At 38.6% G+C, this 16,472-nt stretch overlaps 1 long non-coding RNA gene across 1 annotated transcript; it reads left to right on the forward strand.

Moving 5' to 3' along the window:
* Positions 1-5,869: 5,869 nt before the first annotated feature.
* Positions 5,870-16,411, forward strand: LOC107131666 (uncharacterized). The gene is made up of 3 exons (XR_001494721.3): positions 5,870-6,085; positions 10,084-10,251; positions 12,761-16,411. It is a non-coding gene; the product is annotated as an uncharacterized lncRNA (long non-coding RNA).
* The last annotated feature ends 61 nt before the right edge of the window (positions 16,412-16,472 follow it).

Genomic DNA, 16,472 nt, shown 5'->3' on the forward strand with positions numbered 1-16,472 from the left:
GCTCCAGTTTCATCCACCTCATTAGAAGTGATTCAAATGTTTTCTTTTTAATGGCTGAGTAATACTCCATTGTGTATATGTACCATAGCTTTCTTATCCATTCATTTGCTGATGGACATTATTTTAAGCTCCTCCAGAATAAATCTTTAGCATTGATGAATAAACATGACAGAACTTCAACTATCCATTGAATGGATATTTTCCCTTTATTAAAAAATATATTTTATAGGGAAATCCTTGTGAAAGGACGAAAATAGAAAAAAAAGACATTGCAATTTGTTTTAACAATTCAAACAAACCATCTTTTAAAGCAAACATATGTCATAGATATTTGTCTTTCTCTCAAGAAAAATAAGTTGTTCTATACTAACAGATGGTAAAACCAGAACAACTAAAGACAGCATATTTTAAAAGTCTAGATTTGTCAATTGTTCTAAAGGCAAAATAATATTTTTTTTCTTTATAAAAAACCTACACTTTTCTTTCTGGTAAAGTTCCTGGCCAGTTTACTTCACACAGACTTTAATCTACATGTTAGTCTTCAATCAGTGTGCAATACCCATAAACATTCCTCTTGTGATTATTCAATTACTCTATTCACAGTTGGATAGAAGGTCATCATGTACATTTAGTCCAGGCATTGAGATTCTTGCATCAGGAAGAAAAGTTAAACAACTGTGAGGGAAATTGGTTTCTAAACCTATATAAGCTAGATAATATTTTGATAGTGTTTTGAGGTTTTTAACTAAAGTTCACTTAAAATGGACCCTTTTATTGTCCATTCTCTTGAGCAAATTACTCTTCTCTTCTTTACTGATAAGTGTTCATTGGTGCAGGTAAGGGGGAAGTACGGCAGAAAAGCAGAGAGGTACCCAGAAGTAAGGCACTAAGTCTCAAGACCCTGGGCTTAGTGTTAAAATATGAAGTCCTAAAGGATTCAGAGTGTTATATATATGCAATAAACAATAGATTAGATGAACTGAAATACAGGATACCCTCCAGCATTCTTGGCTTTAAGCTGGAATTACTACAGTGTGAGCTAGGCTCTCTGGGGTAATTAAATTTGAGCAAAGTATTTGATAAAGTTTACATAATGTCCTTGAGGAAAATGTCTGCCAAATGTTAGTGATTTAAAGGGATTCAAAAATTGAGTGGTACAGCAGCATCAACTTTGAGCCAGGTTACTAGTGGCATTCTGTGAGGCTCTGCTGCATTCAAAATTTTAATAATCTAGATAACATATAGAAAGTTAACCAATTAGACTTGAGAGGCTTGAAATTAGGAGAGGGTTGCTGGGAGAATCCCAGGGACGGGGGAGCCTGGTGGGCTGCCGTCTATGGGGTCGCACAGAGTTGGACACGACTGACGCGACTTAGCAGCAGCAAGTTAGCTTAGAAACCACATGAGAAATTTAAATACAGTCGGTCAGATAGGCAAACTGGGCCAGATTTAACAAGATTAAAAATAAACAAAAATACATGTAAAGACCTTGGTTTAGAACTAAAAAGAGCAATGCAAAACAAATGAGGGGCTGGCAAGGCAGTGCCTCAAAATATGTTTCCATGAGCATGACCTGAGGGTCTGAGTTAATTTCACATTCAAGCTGAATGGACAAGGTTTTTGCCAAAAAGGTAGTGTTTCATTGGGTTGTACTGTACTTTGTACTGGTCAAAGGATACCTGGAAGATTGTGCACACTTCTGACTTTTAGCTTCTGAGTTGAATATCAGTGAACTGTAGTATATATAAGGTATGTTGCTAAGATTTTATCAGAAAAAATGTTTCTGAACTCCTCTTAAGTACTAGACACTCTCCTAGGGATATAGCAGCAAACAGGAGTTAAACACAGTGAATCTGGAAAGGGAGTGATTTATTTGGAAATGATATGAGGGTCCTTGTTAGCTGACATCCGTTGAACAGCTGGCATGTGGAAAAAGAATTAGCCTGATACCGTGTGGCTCCAGGGGGATTATGCAGAAGTTATAAGGGTGAAGATTTTGGTTACAGCATCTGTTCAAGTGGAGAGTGTGGACTTGGGTTGGAGAAAGTCTTGTCATTTTCCAGCAGAGACAGAATTGCGTCTGTTAGGGTAAATGATGTAATGTAGAAGGCACTTAGCATAGTACATGGAGGTCTTACTGATGCTTAGTCAGTAGAACAAAACTGTACAGGGTTTTCTGACATCTTTTGGGAGTATGGATAGATGATTCTAGAATTCTAGAGAACAGGAACTCTTACCATATTTTTTTTCCTCTGTGCCCACTACAGAATTTGGCATATGGTTGGTGGTCTTTAAGTATCAAATAAATAAATGAGAGTTTTTTTATCATCTATGACTATACATTAATAATTATGAGTTAAAGAAGTAGAATTTAGAGTCCAGAAATCATTGTTTCCAATTCCATTTTCACTGATGATGCTATTTGACATTACCTTTTTTCAGCATCCTTTTTTTTTTGGCCTGTTACTTAAAGAAAATCTCAGTCATTTTTCAGGAGAACATGGATCTTTTTGTTGTTTTATAAAACATTCAGTGGCTTGTGGATTTACTGAGAATTTACAATGAATCCATTATATCATTCTCCAAATCAAGTAGGTTCCTTTTAAAGTCCAGATTATCTGTTATAACCTGCATTATTCTGAACTGCACAATACATCCTTCTCATTTATGAAGTCCTCTTGCTTCCAGAAGGTTCTCTTTGTATATTTCCTTTCTTCTCAAAAATGAACATTATTATTTTCAGCTTTCTAATCACTCTTCTCTTTCCCTAAACTCATCTGGAAATACTTATTTCTAGTCCTCTCATGAGCTGGAAAAAAGTGTCAATGTTAACTATACTAAGACTCTCTGCCATCTCTAGAGTGCTTACTATGTGCCAGGAGCCCAGCATATCTTATCTCCTTTAAAAAATCTTGCCAATTTTAGGGTGTTGGTGTTATTATTCCCAATTTACAGATTAGGATGTGGAGGAGCTAGAATTTAGACCCCATTCTTTTTCTTAACCCCATGGTCAACTTTTTATGTCAACTAGAATTTTGGATTGAAACTGTAAACATGCTAAAAAGACAAATGGAAAATTGGGCTTTGTTTTGAATGGGGTTTATCTTTGTCAAATAAATTGCAAAGCTCCTTAGTACAACTGACCAAAAACAATGAGATTCAAAGGCTGATGATATCACTCAAAGTACTCTCAGAGTTTAGGGTTAGATGAGCTCCTATCAATCAGACTAGAAAGTTCTTTCCACAAGTTTCACAGCCAACCTCCTGGTCTTAAGACAAAGAGTGAGGCACTGCCTTGCTCAAGGTCAACAACCTGGTTAATAGCACAGAGAGGACCAAAGGCCAAGCTTCTAGATTTCTAGATAGTAAGACTATTTTTTGAGTGAAATCATGGACATTTTTCCCTAAAGAGAGACTCTACTCAAGCATAAGACACACAGAAGAAACGTATTTTGATGGATTCAAGCTAAAAATAAATCTTGATTTATGATCAAGCAAGTGTTTATAAAGCATTTCTGAAGCCCTTAGAGAAAGGTACTTTCTAAATGAAAGTTTCATTTGATCATTTTGAAATGTTTATTTTAGGCAAGCATGCTTTTCATAAAATATTTACACATGCTCCTAATAGCAAATATTCACATTAGTGTGTGCTAAAATATCTGAAATTTACTTAACCAAAATTGTTCGCTTTTCTGGGTACAACCAGCAGGATTTCCAGAAATCCAAAAGAGATAAAGGGATTTCCTTACAAAGCCTGTTAAAGAATCAGATAGGAATTTGGAAAGGGCAATTCTGAAATAAGACTCCTTTAGAATAAGAACTTCCTTAAGATCTTGACTTGAAGAGTCTGCACTAGCTCAAACACCTGCAAAATAAGCAAATAAGGCATAATTTCCCCAAGACTTTAAGCCTAAATTTTGCTAACTTCTTTTCACTGCCAAGGACTCAGTTAATGTTTCAGAGACTGAAACACAACAGGTTTTAGCAGTTTTTCTAGATTTCCAGAAGAATAGAAGAGATATGGGTATTGCCTGATTTATCAAAAGAAAAGCAATAGTGTAAACCTCTGCCTCTATTAGCGGTGATTCTAGAGATGTCAAAATATTCCTAATGTTGGCAGCAAGCCCTGTGGTAGGTGTACTTTGAACGGAAAACAATGCCACCTGTTTCTTTGAGCTTATTTTGAATAAATCTCCTGGGAAATCACAAAGCATAAACTCTTCCTGATAAAAAGGAAATTGCTCTGATAGAAGCCCCATGATGTAGCAGAAAGAGCATGAGGACAAGTTAATAGAGTTTCTAGGTTCTTTTTCCAGTTTGCTGCCTGTCAGATAGTGCCCTGAGGTGAATCACTTACCCTACCTGTGCCTCAGTTTCTCCCTCTGTAGAAGGAGGGCAATGGGCCATTTCTAAGGCTTCACTGGTGTGTTTTCACATATGTTCTTTCTTGATGATTTAGCTTCCTAAGGCCCACTTGACTTCACATTCCAGGATGTCTGGCTCTAGGTCAGTGATCACACCATCGTGATTATCTGGGTCATGAAGATCTTTTTTGAACAGTTCTTCTGTGTATTCTTGCCACCTCTTCTTAATGTCTTCTGCTTCTGTTAGGTCCCTACCATTTCTGTCCTTTATTGAGCCCATCTTTGCATAAAATGTTCCCTTGGTATCTCTAATTTTCTTGAAGAGATCTCTAGTCTTTCCCATTCTATTGTTTTCCTCTATTTATTTGCATTGATCACTGAGGAAGGCTTTCTTATCCCTCCTTGCTATTCTTTGGAACTCTGCATTCAAATGGGTATATCTTTCCTTTTCTCCTTTGCTTTTCACTTCCCTTGTTTTCACAGCTATATGTAAGGCCTCCTCAGACAACCATTTTGCTTTTTTGCATTTCTTTTTCTTGGGGATGGTCTTGATTCCTGTCTCCTGTACAATGTCATGAACCTCCGTCCATAGTTCATCAGGCACTCTGTCTATCAGATCGAGTCCCTTAAATCTATTTCTCACTTCCACTGTATAGTCATAAGGGATTTGATTGAGGTTATACCTGAATGGTCTAGTGGTTTTCCCCACTTTCTTCAAGTCTGAATTTAGCAATAAGGAGTTCATGATCTAGGCCACAGTCAGCTCCTGGTGTTGTTTTTGTTGACTGTATAGAGCTTCTCCATCTTTGGCTAGAAAGAATGTAATCAATCTGATTTCAGTGTTGACCATCTGGTGATGTCCATGTGTAGAGTCTTCTCTTGTGTTGTTGGAAGAGGGTGTTTGCTATGACCAGTGCATTCTCTTGGCAGAACTCTATTAGCCTTTCCCTGCTTCATTCTGTACTCCAAGGCCAAATTTGCCTGTTACTCCAGGTGTTTCTTGACTTCCTACTTTTGCATTCCATTCCCGTATAATGAAAAGAACATCTTTTTTGGGTGTTAGTTCTAGAAGGTCTTGTAGGTCTTTGTAGAACTGTTCAACTTCAGCTTCTTCAGCATTACTGGTCGGGGTGTAGACTTGGATTACCATGATACTGCATGGTTTGCCTTGGAAATGAACAGAGATCATTTTGTCATTTTTGAGATTGCATCCAAGTACTGCATTTCAGACTCTTTTGTTGACCATGATGGCTACTCCATTTCTTCTAAGGGATTCCTGCCCACAGTAGTAGATATAATGGTCATCGGAGTTAAATTCACCCACCAGTCCATCTTAGTTCGCTGATTCCTAGAATGTCGATATTCACTCTTATCATCTCCTGTTTGACCACTTCCAATTTGAGTTGATTCATGGACCCCACATTCCAGGTTCCTATGCAATATTGCTCTTTACAGCACCAAACCTTGCTTCTATCATCAGTCCCATCCACAATGGGGTGTTTTTTTTTTTTTTTTTGCTTTGGCTCCATCCCTTCATTCTTTCTGGAGTTACTTCTCCACTGATCTCCAATAGCGTATTGGGCACCTTCTGACCTGGGGAGTTCATCTTTCAGTGTCCTCTCTTACTTTTTTTTCCCAGGCTTTTCATGAGTCCACATTCCAGAGGCACTATATCTTTATGAGACACAACTTCCATCTACCCTTGCAAATGATATTACAAGGTAAGAGACATTCATATCAATTCTTCATGTTTTAAATCACTTTTATGCATGTTGAAAACTTGTAAAACTTTCTCTGATATAACCTTATCAAAGTTTTTCTTTGTTCCCATCCAACAAAGAAAGTGACAGTCATTTAAAAGTATGTATATCAGGTTTGCAAGGGGAATGTTTGACTCCCTTAAGAAAATTAACTCTTTAAGCATTGCAGCCAGTTGTTCTAATCGTGTGATAACCAAACAACTAAATGGAGTAGGTTTTGGCAAAGGCTTACAGTCTGTTAGCATTAGTTGGATTTGTAAAACATAATTGAAAGTAACGAGTCCCATTTCGTTAAGAGTGGTTTATGGTAGAGGCTTTTTACTCTGTGGTTATACACATAGAACTAATTAGGCCTTGGAATCCAAATTGGCCTATCAAATTGAGCAAAGGGAGAAGAAAAACAATTAGTTACATTTAAAAAAGTATAGACTGCCAAAAAAGTTAATCTAGTTGTACATGTAAATAAATACACTTCAGCCTGTGGATCAAGACAGATTAGCAGGTTATGCGATCCATGCTTTGGTCAGAGACAGCTTTAAAAGCAATAAACAGAACAGAAAATATCAGAGTATATCATAATAATAATTAGTATTGGTTTATGAAATTTAATTTTACTTACACAGAGGGAACACATATACATGCATATATGTTCCTGGTCACAATGTAAATTTTATTTCTCACTCTCAGTCTGATTACAAAAAGGTCAAGTTCATTGAATAGAATTTTTATCCTACTGTTGTTTGAAAATTGTATAAATCTTAATTATGTTGAATTGGTTCATAATGCTTTTCAGGTCTACTATATTCTTCTACTTCTCTGTACATTCATTCTATTAATTTCTGAGAGTTTGATATTGAAACTCCAACTAAAAATCTTACTTTATCCACTTAAACGATGGTAATATATGGTGAACCTATATGTAACTCTGTTCTGTAATTTCCAAGTCTCCTGTAAATGTATTATCATATTTTCATAATTTTAAAAATAAGAAAGATAAAAGAACCCAAAAAGGTCAAGTTCCTGGGGAAAGGTATTGTGAGATGGAGATTTTTGTGCAGAAGGTTTATCAGGAAGAGCAGTGCAGGCACATTGCCTGTAAAGAAGGACAGGGAGGCAGGGTTGGGTGGGAGAAACTGAAAGAGTTGCAGTTATGACAGAGGTCTAGTTGATCCCTATGGGGAGCTTGGAAGGCCAGCAGAGTTGTTCTCAGCTGAGGACGGGGAGCAGCTATATCCCCACAGCTTGATACCTGCTTGTAGGCTGCTCCCAAGGAAGGGGAGTTGCCTCAGGTGACATAGCTTCCTTTGCTGGCCAAGGGCAGTTCCAGCAGAGGAACTCTGCCCCGAGCAGTCAGCAGCCTGCACAGCTGGAAAAGTGAGTGCTGGGTGCTGAGGAGGCATCTTGGAAGCACTCACAACATCCACTCAGCCACTACCTAGATAGAGCCTGACTCAGACCACCCCACCTCCAGTGCAGGGGCTCTTAAAACCTTAGCACTACTGAAATTTAAGCTTGGAAAAGTATTGTTGTGTATTTTTGTCCTGTGTGTTGTAGGATGTGATAAAGAAACTGATTCCATTTTTGATGATCACTGACAACTTCCAAACCCTACCACTTCCCGTTGATTTTTTGTCCCACATCGGAACAGTCCTAAGAAAGGAGAAGGCAATGGCACCCCACTCCAGTAGTCTTGCCTGGAAAATCCCATGGACAGAGGAGCCTGGTGGGCTGCAGTCCATGGGGTCGCTAGGAGTCAGACACGACTGAGCGACTTCACTTTCACTTTCATGCATTGGAGAAGGAAATGGCAACCCACTCCAGTGTTCTTGCCTGGAGAATCCCAGGGACGGGGGAGCCTGGTGGGCTGCCGTCTCTGGAGTCGCACAGAGTCGGACACGACTGAAGCGACTTAGTAGTAGTAGTAGTAAGAAAGCTAAGGTGTTCCTACCCTTGGCTCTAGTTTGATTTTAAACACTATTGTGCACCTTCTACCATCTTGTTGCAGCTTTTCCTTTGTTCTTGGATGCGGGGTATCTTTTTTTAGTGGGTTCCAACATTCTCCTGTCGATGATTATTCAGCAGCTAGTTGCGATTCTGGTGTTCTCACAGGAGATGTGCGCATGTTCTTCTACTCTGCCATCTTGGGTTACTGTTGGCAGTAGCAGGGAAATTCAAATCAGGCAAACCCAGGCCTGGGAGCAGGAACCCTAACTCTAGATTTACTTCCTAACCACAATAAAACCCAAGCCATTTTCAGACTGACTTGGGCACCTGCACTTCTCCAGGAAGCATTATTGTATGAGCAATAAACCTTTCACACCCTCTGGGTTGTCTGTGTGTATATGATCACCAGTCTTGATATCTGAACCAAATTTCAGACATAGGATACCTCACATCATCCCTGTCCTCTATCCCATAGATGCCAGTAGTACTCAACCCGCTCCACAATGGGACAACCAAAATGTACCCAAACATTGCCAGGTGCCCCTGGGGAATCACCCCTGACTGAGAACTGCTGCTCCAGAGCATAAATGAACCTTTGCTAAGTAGGGAACTGATAGCTCATTTGAGTCCAGTGTGCTGTGTTCCAGTTATTCTTGTATGATACCCAGAAAGGTCCTGTGGTCATTCTAAATTCTTACAACAAAATAAGATGGTAGAGGCGGTTTCATGGGTTCTGTGTAAATTAGGTAGGATGTCTGATTTTCTACTTCTGGTCTGGCTGTAAAGTCAGAGTGGGTGGTCTGGTGGGAAAACAGGCTGGAGACTTTAAAAACAATTTGATTGTTTTATTTATGGGACATATTAGCTCCTTCTTTGGAAAGCACATAAAATCATTTAGGCCCTGTAAAATGGGATAATGTGGTGATTTGCATTTGCATGCCATTTTCAAAATCCATTTTATGAAGTGGGAGTGAAGCAGAATGGTATAGTTGGATTTTAATCACTAGAGTTTCGACTTCCCCTCATGGGAGCTATTATCCTATTTCAAAGATTAGAAACTGCAGAGAGCAAGAGAATAGAGGTGACTGAGCTGGAAGGAGTGTTCTTTAAAAGCTAGGAAGCTTTTGCTAACAGTTGTAGACCACAGAATCCCACACCTTATTTTGGCTATCTTAATTTTTAGTGCAAGCTTACACTAAAATACAGGGTTTGAAAATGAGGTGGAAGAGCCTCATAATTGCATTAAACTTATCCAACAATTATTTCCAAATATGTATTTGACAATCTAGAAGAAATCTTCCTTAGCTCTGGTTCAAGGATCCACTTTTGTTCATGTTAACGTATAACACTGTTTTCATGATTTGAAAGTTAGAAACTCTTCTATTTCAGTCATATCATTAGCCAAAACATTTTAGAAGAGTATAGATTAAAAAAAAAAAATTAACTCATTTGTATAGTGCTCCAATCTTGATAAACACTGATGTAAGTTTCAGCTTTGCATATTTTAGTTTGGTGAATTCAAGGTTAATTTTATTAAAGAGAAAGAAAGTGGTTTTTAATGGGGAAATTACTGATTCATCTGCAAGGAAGTCATTGTCTCATTGCTAGGCATGGGTGCCAAAGGCATGCTGGGCAGTGACATCAAATCTAAAGACAGTAGAAGAGCTGGGAACCACCACAGAAATCAGTGCAATGACTTTTTTTCTAGACAAGATTCTTGTAATTGCTAAGAATAGCAATAGTTAGAGCAAGAAAAGAATGGATATTATTAAAAGGATTCAACAGGTTTCATGGAATCCAAGAAGATCACACAGAGCATTGCTTGATCTCACAGGAAACAGAATGCTGGAAGCAATGAGGCCCTTTGCCACCATTTCTCAACTCTGCTTCAGGTTTCCTTCATTTGCTTGCTGTTCACTCTCAGTTGTTTCCCTCTGGCATTCCTCTGATTATCAACAGGCCAACTACTGGGCTGACGACAGGCGTTGACACGACTTTTGCTTAACTTGTCCTAGGTACTGGCCCAGAAGCCCACAGTTCTAGAAGAGGAATCTAATTGGCTCAGCTTGAGTTATCTGTCTATTCTTCATCCTCTACGCTGTCGCCACCTGGGCCAACTTCTTCTCCAGTGTTGCAGATGGGCAAGCATAGCACACCAGGTCTGCAAGCCTTTCATTTTAAAGGTAAGAGAACTGAATGAACACCTTCATGGGGGAAGTGATTTGTCCTTGGTTATGTAACCAGCTATTGACTTGATGGACAGTAATAGAACCACCACACCACTTTTTTTTTTTTTTTTTAATTACCAAAGCTATATTACATCTGTCACACCTTCCTAGCATTTCTTGCTAGCAGAGGGAAGGAGAACACTCTTGGGTTGAGAAACTGGGGCAAAAGGTAACTAGCAAGTTGGAGATGCCTCTAGGTTTTCTGCATAACTATTCTGCAATTTAGTAGGTTGTCTTTTAACTGCTTTGTCTATTCCCTTGCTCTATTGAGATATAATTTACATATTATAAAGTTCATTCATTTTAAGTGTACATGTCAGTAAGTTCTAGTATATTTGTAGTTATACAACCATCTCCACAATCTAGTTTCAGAACATTTCTATCAGCTTATGCTCATGTACGTTAATTCATTACAGTAATGAATTTGTTGTATATACAACACAAATCAAATTCAATATCTTTTTTATTTTTCAGCTATGCTATGAACCAGGCATTGTGCTAAAATTGTTACAAAACATTATCTTAGTCTATCATCTGTGTCTTGCACTTATGCTGTGATGCATATCTAAATAACATGAAAAATGCTGTAATAGATGTGTAGACAAATTGTGATGGTGAAGCAGAGAAAATGCCAGTTAATTCATTTTACTTTAAAAGAAAATCTATCCTTCCTTTTTTACATTCAAAGATTATGATATTTGAAATTGCATATAACTTTAAACCACTTTGAGAAATATTATCTATATACATACAAATCACTGGTAATAGCACTAAAAAAGGAATGTTGTCCTGGCCTTTACAAGGCTAGCAGAGGAAGAATATATTCACAAATTACTATTTTATTAAGGTAGAATATCATGATATCCCTTCAAATAGCTATGAAGTCCTGGCAAAGGGAGAGACTATGACTTATGAAATTAGGGAATTCTCCCCATAAGAGGTAGTAATGCTCTACCTTGAAGAAAGGGAAAATTTTAAACTTAAAAACAGGCTTTCATAAGGTGATAATTTATTATTCATAGTTGAACAACAAAAGAGACAATTACACTGGTTACAGTGATGCAATAGGAATAAACTGGGATTTTTCTGGAAACACTAGGATGTGAGATCACTCTAGTCATTGGAGGGAAAATATAATCGTTGGAGAAGACACGAGCAAGGGCTCAAAGAGGGGAAAGGGGAAGGCCATTGAAAGAAATGACACGTGAAATGATACTGCTATGCTTACCAGTATTCTCCTTTACATGGGCCATATAGAATGGGCTCTGTTCTCTCACACTGTGGCGGGGAATGGGCTCAGTTTCCTACTACTTTCCCACCCTCTGGGGATAACAAGGGATGAAGATCCTGGGATTTGTAGAAAGATGGGGACTTTGGATATTTGGTGTCCAACAGGCTAACCTGTGGAGGTCATCGCTCAGCTCTCAGTCCACTTTCCTTCTCTAGGTATAACCTTTTTTCCTCACTCTTGCTTCAAGTACCCCAGTTTCTCTACTCTGAGTTTTATTTCTAATCTCACCTCCCCACTTCTAGCCCAGTTTTGTCTATTTTTATATTAATAGAAAAGCAAATTCTGCAAACTTTTCTGCCTCTAACTTCTGTCAGCTAATTATTTCAGTCTTTGTTTCTGGTTGAGTCTGAGCTGAGGGAAAATGCTGAGTTACAACACTGCCATACAATTAATCTATCATGGTCGTTACCTGATTGTAACTAAGACAGTGGTGGCAGGACTAGAAAAATTCACGAATGAAGGGCACGTTTATTGTGAGTTCAGTTCCTGTGGTCTGATGTCAAAATGCAGAACCTCACAGAAGTAGAGAAACTCATTTTCAACAAGAAACATAGATAATATCACGTATGGCAAAGGAGTTGGGTATTTACTAGGAAAGTCAAATTAAGACTCTGGAATGTGAGGACAACCAGAAGGATTGGTGATGGATGAAAAGTGGTCCTGGGGGAAAAAAAAACAAACTTTAATACAGTTTTGTTTAGAAAAGGTCCTGTAAACAAAGTAGCAACACTAAAAATTTGGGCCTAATTTAAAGAGTATGTAATTTGAGAGAGCTTCAGCTGTATCTTTCACAGAAGCTGCCCATGCACCTATCTAGATTTCTACTGCTGCTGCTGCTGCTGCTAAGTCGCTTCAGTCGTGTCCGACTCTGTGCGACCCCATAGACGGCAGCCCACCAGGCTACCCCCGTCCCTGGGGTTCTTCAGGCAAGGACACTGGGGTGGGTTGCCATTTCCTTCTCCAATGCATTAAAGTGAAAAAATAAAGTGAAATCACTCAGTCATGTCTGACTCCTAGCGACCCCATGGACTGCAGCCTACCAGGCCGCTCCGTCCATGGGATTTTCCAGGCAAGAGTACTGGAATGGGGTGCCATTGCCTTCTCCATCTAGACATCTACTACTTGACCTTAAACTTGAGGAGAATCATACTTCATTAGCACTTTTTCTCTAAGGATTACACAGGCCCTTCCCATGAAGCATCAAGAGAAAAACTGCACACGAGACACAGCATGGGATATGTAAGTGTGGCATTTGTTTCAAATTGTCTGGAAGTTGAAAGTCTCCTAAAATGAAGACCTGGAGGACGACAGAGGGTGAGATGTTTGGATGGCAACACCAGCTCAATGGACATGAGTTTGAGCAAACTCCAGGGGTTGGTGATGGACGGACAGGGAAGCCTAGCATTCTGCAGTCCGTGGGGTTGCAAAGAGTTGGACACAACTGAGCCACTGAACTAAACTGAATTGAAGGAACTTCAGCTACTTTACTATCTATAAACATTTCACTGTGCATAATAAAATACAGTATTCTAAGAGTTCCAGAACCTATATAACTCTCTAATTTTCATATAAAATATAATATTAAGTAGCCTTAAGGTAAAATTGGATCCTTTTTTCTTGTGCCTCTAGAGCAATTTAATAAGGATGCCATTATAATAAACCAGCAATATTTCAACCACTGAAGAGCTCCAAGATGAAAAGAAGTGGTCCTTATGAACACTGCTGCTAAGTCACTTCAGTCGTGTCTGACTCTGTGTGACCCCAGAGACGGCAGCCCGCCAGGCTCCCCTGTCCCTAGGATTCTCCAGGCAAGAACACTGGAGTGGGTTGCCATTTCCTCCTCCAATGCATGAAAGTGAAAAGGGAAAGTGAAGTCGCTCACTACGTACACTAGGATGATTTAAAACGGACTTAGCAGTTTAGGATTTTCATTTTCATTATAAGTCAGAATGAAATCAAGATACTTGAAACAGTAAAATGAGATACTGATATTTTTATTCCAATGATGCTCCTGTGAGGTGAGGATCAACACATTGGAACCATTATTATTCTGTTAAAAACAAATCACCATTGAGTATCTGTCAAAATTTGTCACGGCCCAATTATGAAGCCACATTAGCTATAGTTTATTTAAGCTGCCAGCACACAATAAGCTCTAGGGAGATTATTATTAAGAGCATAAATCTAGCGAGAAATAAGTAAATCCATAGCATTGCTTCAATAAACAGAGAATGCCTTTTCTTTGTTTCTAAAAGACTGTAGAATTTTACCCAAATAAAAGCACTGTATTTCATCTTGTCCAAACTAATATTTTATGAATGAAAAAATTGAAAATCAGTAAGCTAAATGATTTATCCAAAATCACACACTTCATAGTAATTGATCTAAAATTAGAATCCATGTGTTTCTAGAGTACAAGTGAAATACATTAACCGAAAGTCATGTTCTTCATAGAATACCGTTATGCTTTTTTGCTGGTTAAACCTCTTTAGAGAAAGATGTTTGTTTTAATTAAGGATGAATGGACAAATATCTATCTCTCTCTGCCAGTTTGAAGCTGAGACAAGTCGCTTAGTCTCTTGTCATGATTTACTTATTGGCTAATGGAGATGAAAGTGACAGAGAAAGTGTTAGTCAGTCAAGTCCGACTTTTTGCGACCCCATGGACTATAGCCCATCAGGCTCCTCTGGCCATGAAATTCCCTAGGCAAGAGTACTGCAGTGGGTTGCCATGTCCTTCTCCAGGGGATCTTCCCGACCCAGGGACTGAACCCCGAGTCTCCTGCATCACAGGCAAATTCTTTACTAACTGAGCCACCCTGGAAGCCCGATGGAGATAATCTCTGCCAATAACAATCTTAGGTTTGTTGTGAAAAACAAGGAAGAAATCCATTTATTTATTCTATATTTTAGTGGGCAGTGATATGGTTTGTACCATCACATTAGGTATTAGCCCTAAAGTGAATCAGATTGGAAACTGCCTTTAAAGGTTTGCAGGATAGTGGAGGAGCTAAGATTTGTGCCTGTTTCCTCCACCAGGGGGCTTCTTCCCTTGTGGCTCAGTTGGTAAAGAATCTGCCTGCAATGCAGGATACGCAGGTTTGATCCCTGGGTCAGAAGATCTTCTGGAGAAGGAAATGGCAACCCACTCCAGTATTCTTGCCTGGGAAACCCCATGGACAGAGAAGCCTGGAAGGCTACAATCCATGGGGCTGGACATGACTGAGTGATTAAACTATCACGACCACCACTATTTCCCTGGGATTTAGCATAATATCTGGCATGCAGTCAATGTTCAGTAACCACTAAGTAAATAAATTGACCAATTGAGTATGTAGAAACACCTCTAACATAAGGTAAGAAGTAGTTAAGAGCCATAGGGAACAGTAGATTGAATGCTCCAGGAGTTTACAGATCTTTGTTAGATTCCAAAGATCCTAAACTAAACTGCAGAGGTCTTGGGTCCTAGAGCCAATCCTGATATACTACCTATTTCTGTGACCTTGATCAAACCACACAGACTGTATAGCTTTTATTTGTAAAAAAGAAAAGATTAGACCACAGAGACAGTACTGACAATATAAATGAATAAAGTAGAATGAGAGCAAGGTAATGGGGGCTGGTAGGGATGATACAATCCAGAAAGCTTCCCAGTCTGGAAGTGGGGCACCCCTTCTCAATCCATTCAGGAAGAACCTAATGTTGCAGATCTTCCACATTTTCAAGAGAAATCCATATTTTTCAATTTTTTTAGAGTTTTCTAGCGTTTAAATGTTAGCTACTAATACAAAACTTAAAAAAAAAAAAAAAAGCCAAGTCAAACAAATCTGTCTCTAAATCAGATCTGGCCCATGGGTCACTAGTATTTTATTTGTAGACTAGATGATCATCAATATTCTAATAATCTCCAATTCTTTGTTTTCCTGAATCTCTTTAATAATGTGAAGTTTAGCAAATAATGCAGTTAATGTTGGAGTGATCTGATTTTCCCCAAAATATCTCTCAGTCAGCTTTTATGAAGTTTGTGTTGACAATTTTCCATGTAGATATGATGTATGACATCACAACATAAGTATTGCTTCCTGGAATTTTTGAAGGCTAATTAAAATTTTAAAATCGTTCTAACATCTAGAATTGCTGCTAACCATATACAGAAGGACAAAAGCAAAGGGTTTATCTTTTTTAGGCCCTCTCTGTTCAGTTTATCTTGCGGGGTTTTTTTGCAAACTGTTTTTCCATAGATACGCCCTTAATTGAATGTTGACAGCTTAGAACTAACTGGAAGAGGTTCTTGGCTTTCCCATCATGCATTTCTCTGTAGCTTGGGCATCCATTTACAATGAGCTGACTGTTATAGAACAGTAGATGCCTTTTATTATTGCTGACATAGATCTTGGGTTTTTTCCCCCACATTTGCACCATGTAGATTGATTTCTTTTATATTTATTCAGCTAAAACTTGCATGCCTGAGAGAAAATGAAATGGCATGCCATTTGTCATTTTACCTGACTATGTCCTTAAATAATACCTGTTTTTTTATTGAATATTTGCTAAATTATTTATTTATAAAATTTATATGAAAGCAGCCTGGTAGCATATTACAGTATCTTCCATCTGTTGACCTTACACTGTACTTCTCCCTGTGTCCTTCTGTAAGATGCACTTTTTAGGAGGAGGAATTCATAGACCTCCTTTTACTTTCCCATGACACAATGTACTTTCAGTAATTTATCTTCACATCAGGTTTTCCCTAATACTTTTTGAGCTAAAAATTAAAATAAAATTTAGCATGCAATAGCATGGTATAGCATTGGAGAAGGAAATGGCAACCCACTCCAGTGTTCTTGCCTGGAGAATCCCAGGGACAGTAGAGCCAGGTGGGCTG

Source organism: Bos taurus, chromosome 22 (genome assembly GCF_002263795.3).
Source record: "Bos taurus isolate L1 Dominette 01449 registration number 42190680 breed Hereford chromosome 22, ARS-UCD2.0, whole genome shotgun sequence".
NCBI lineage: Eukaryota > Metazoa > Chordata > Mammalia > Artiodactyla > Bovidae > Bos > Bos taurus.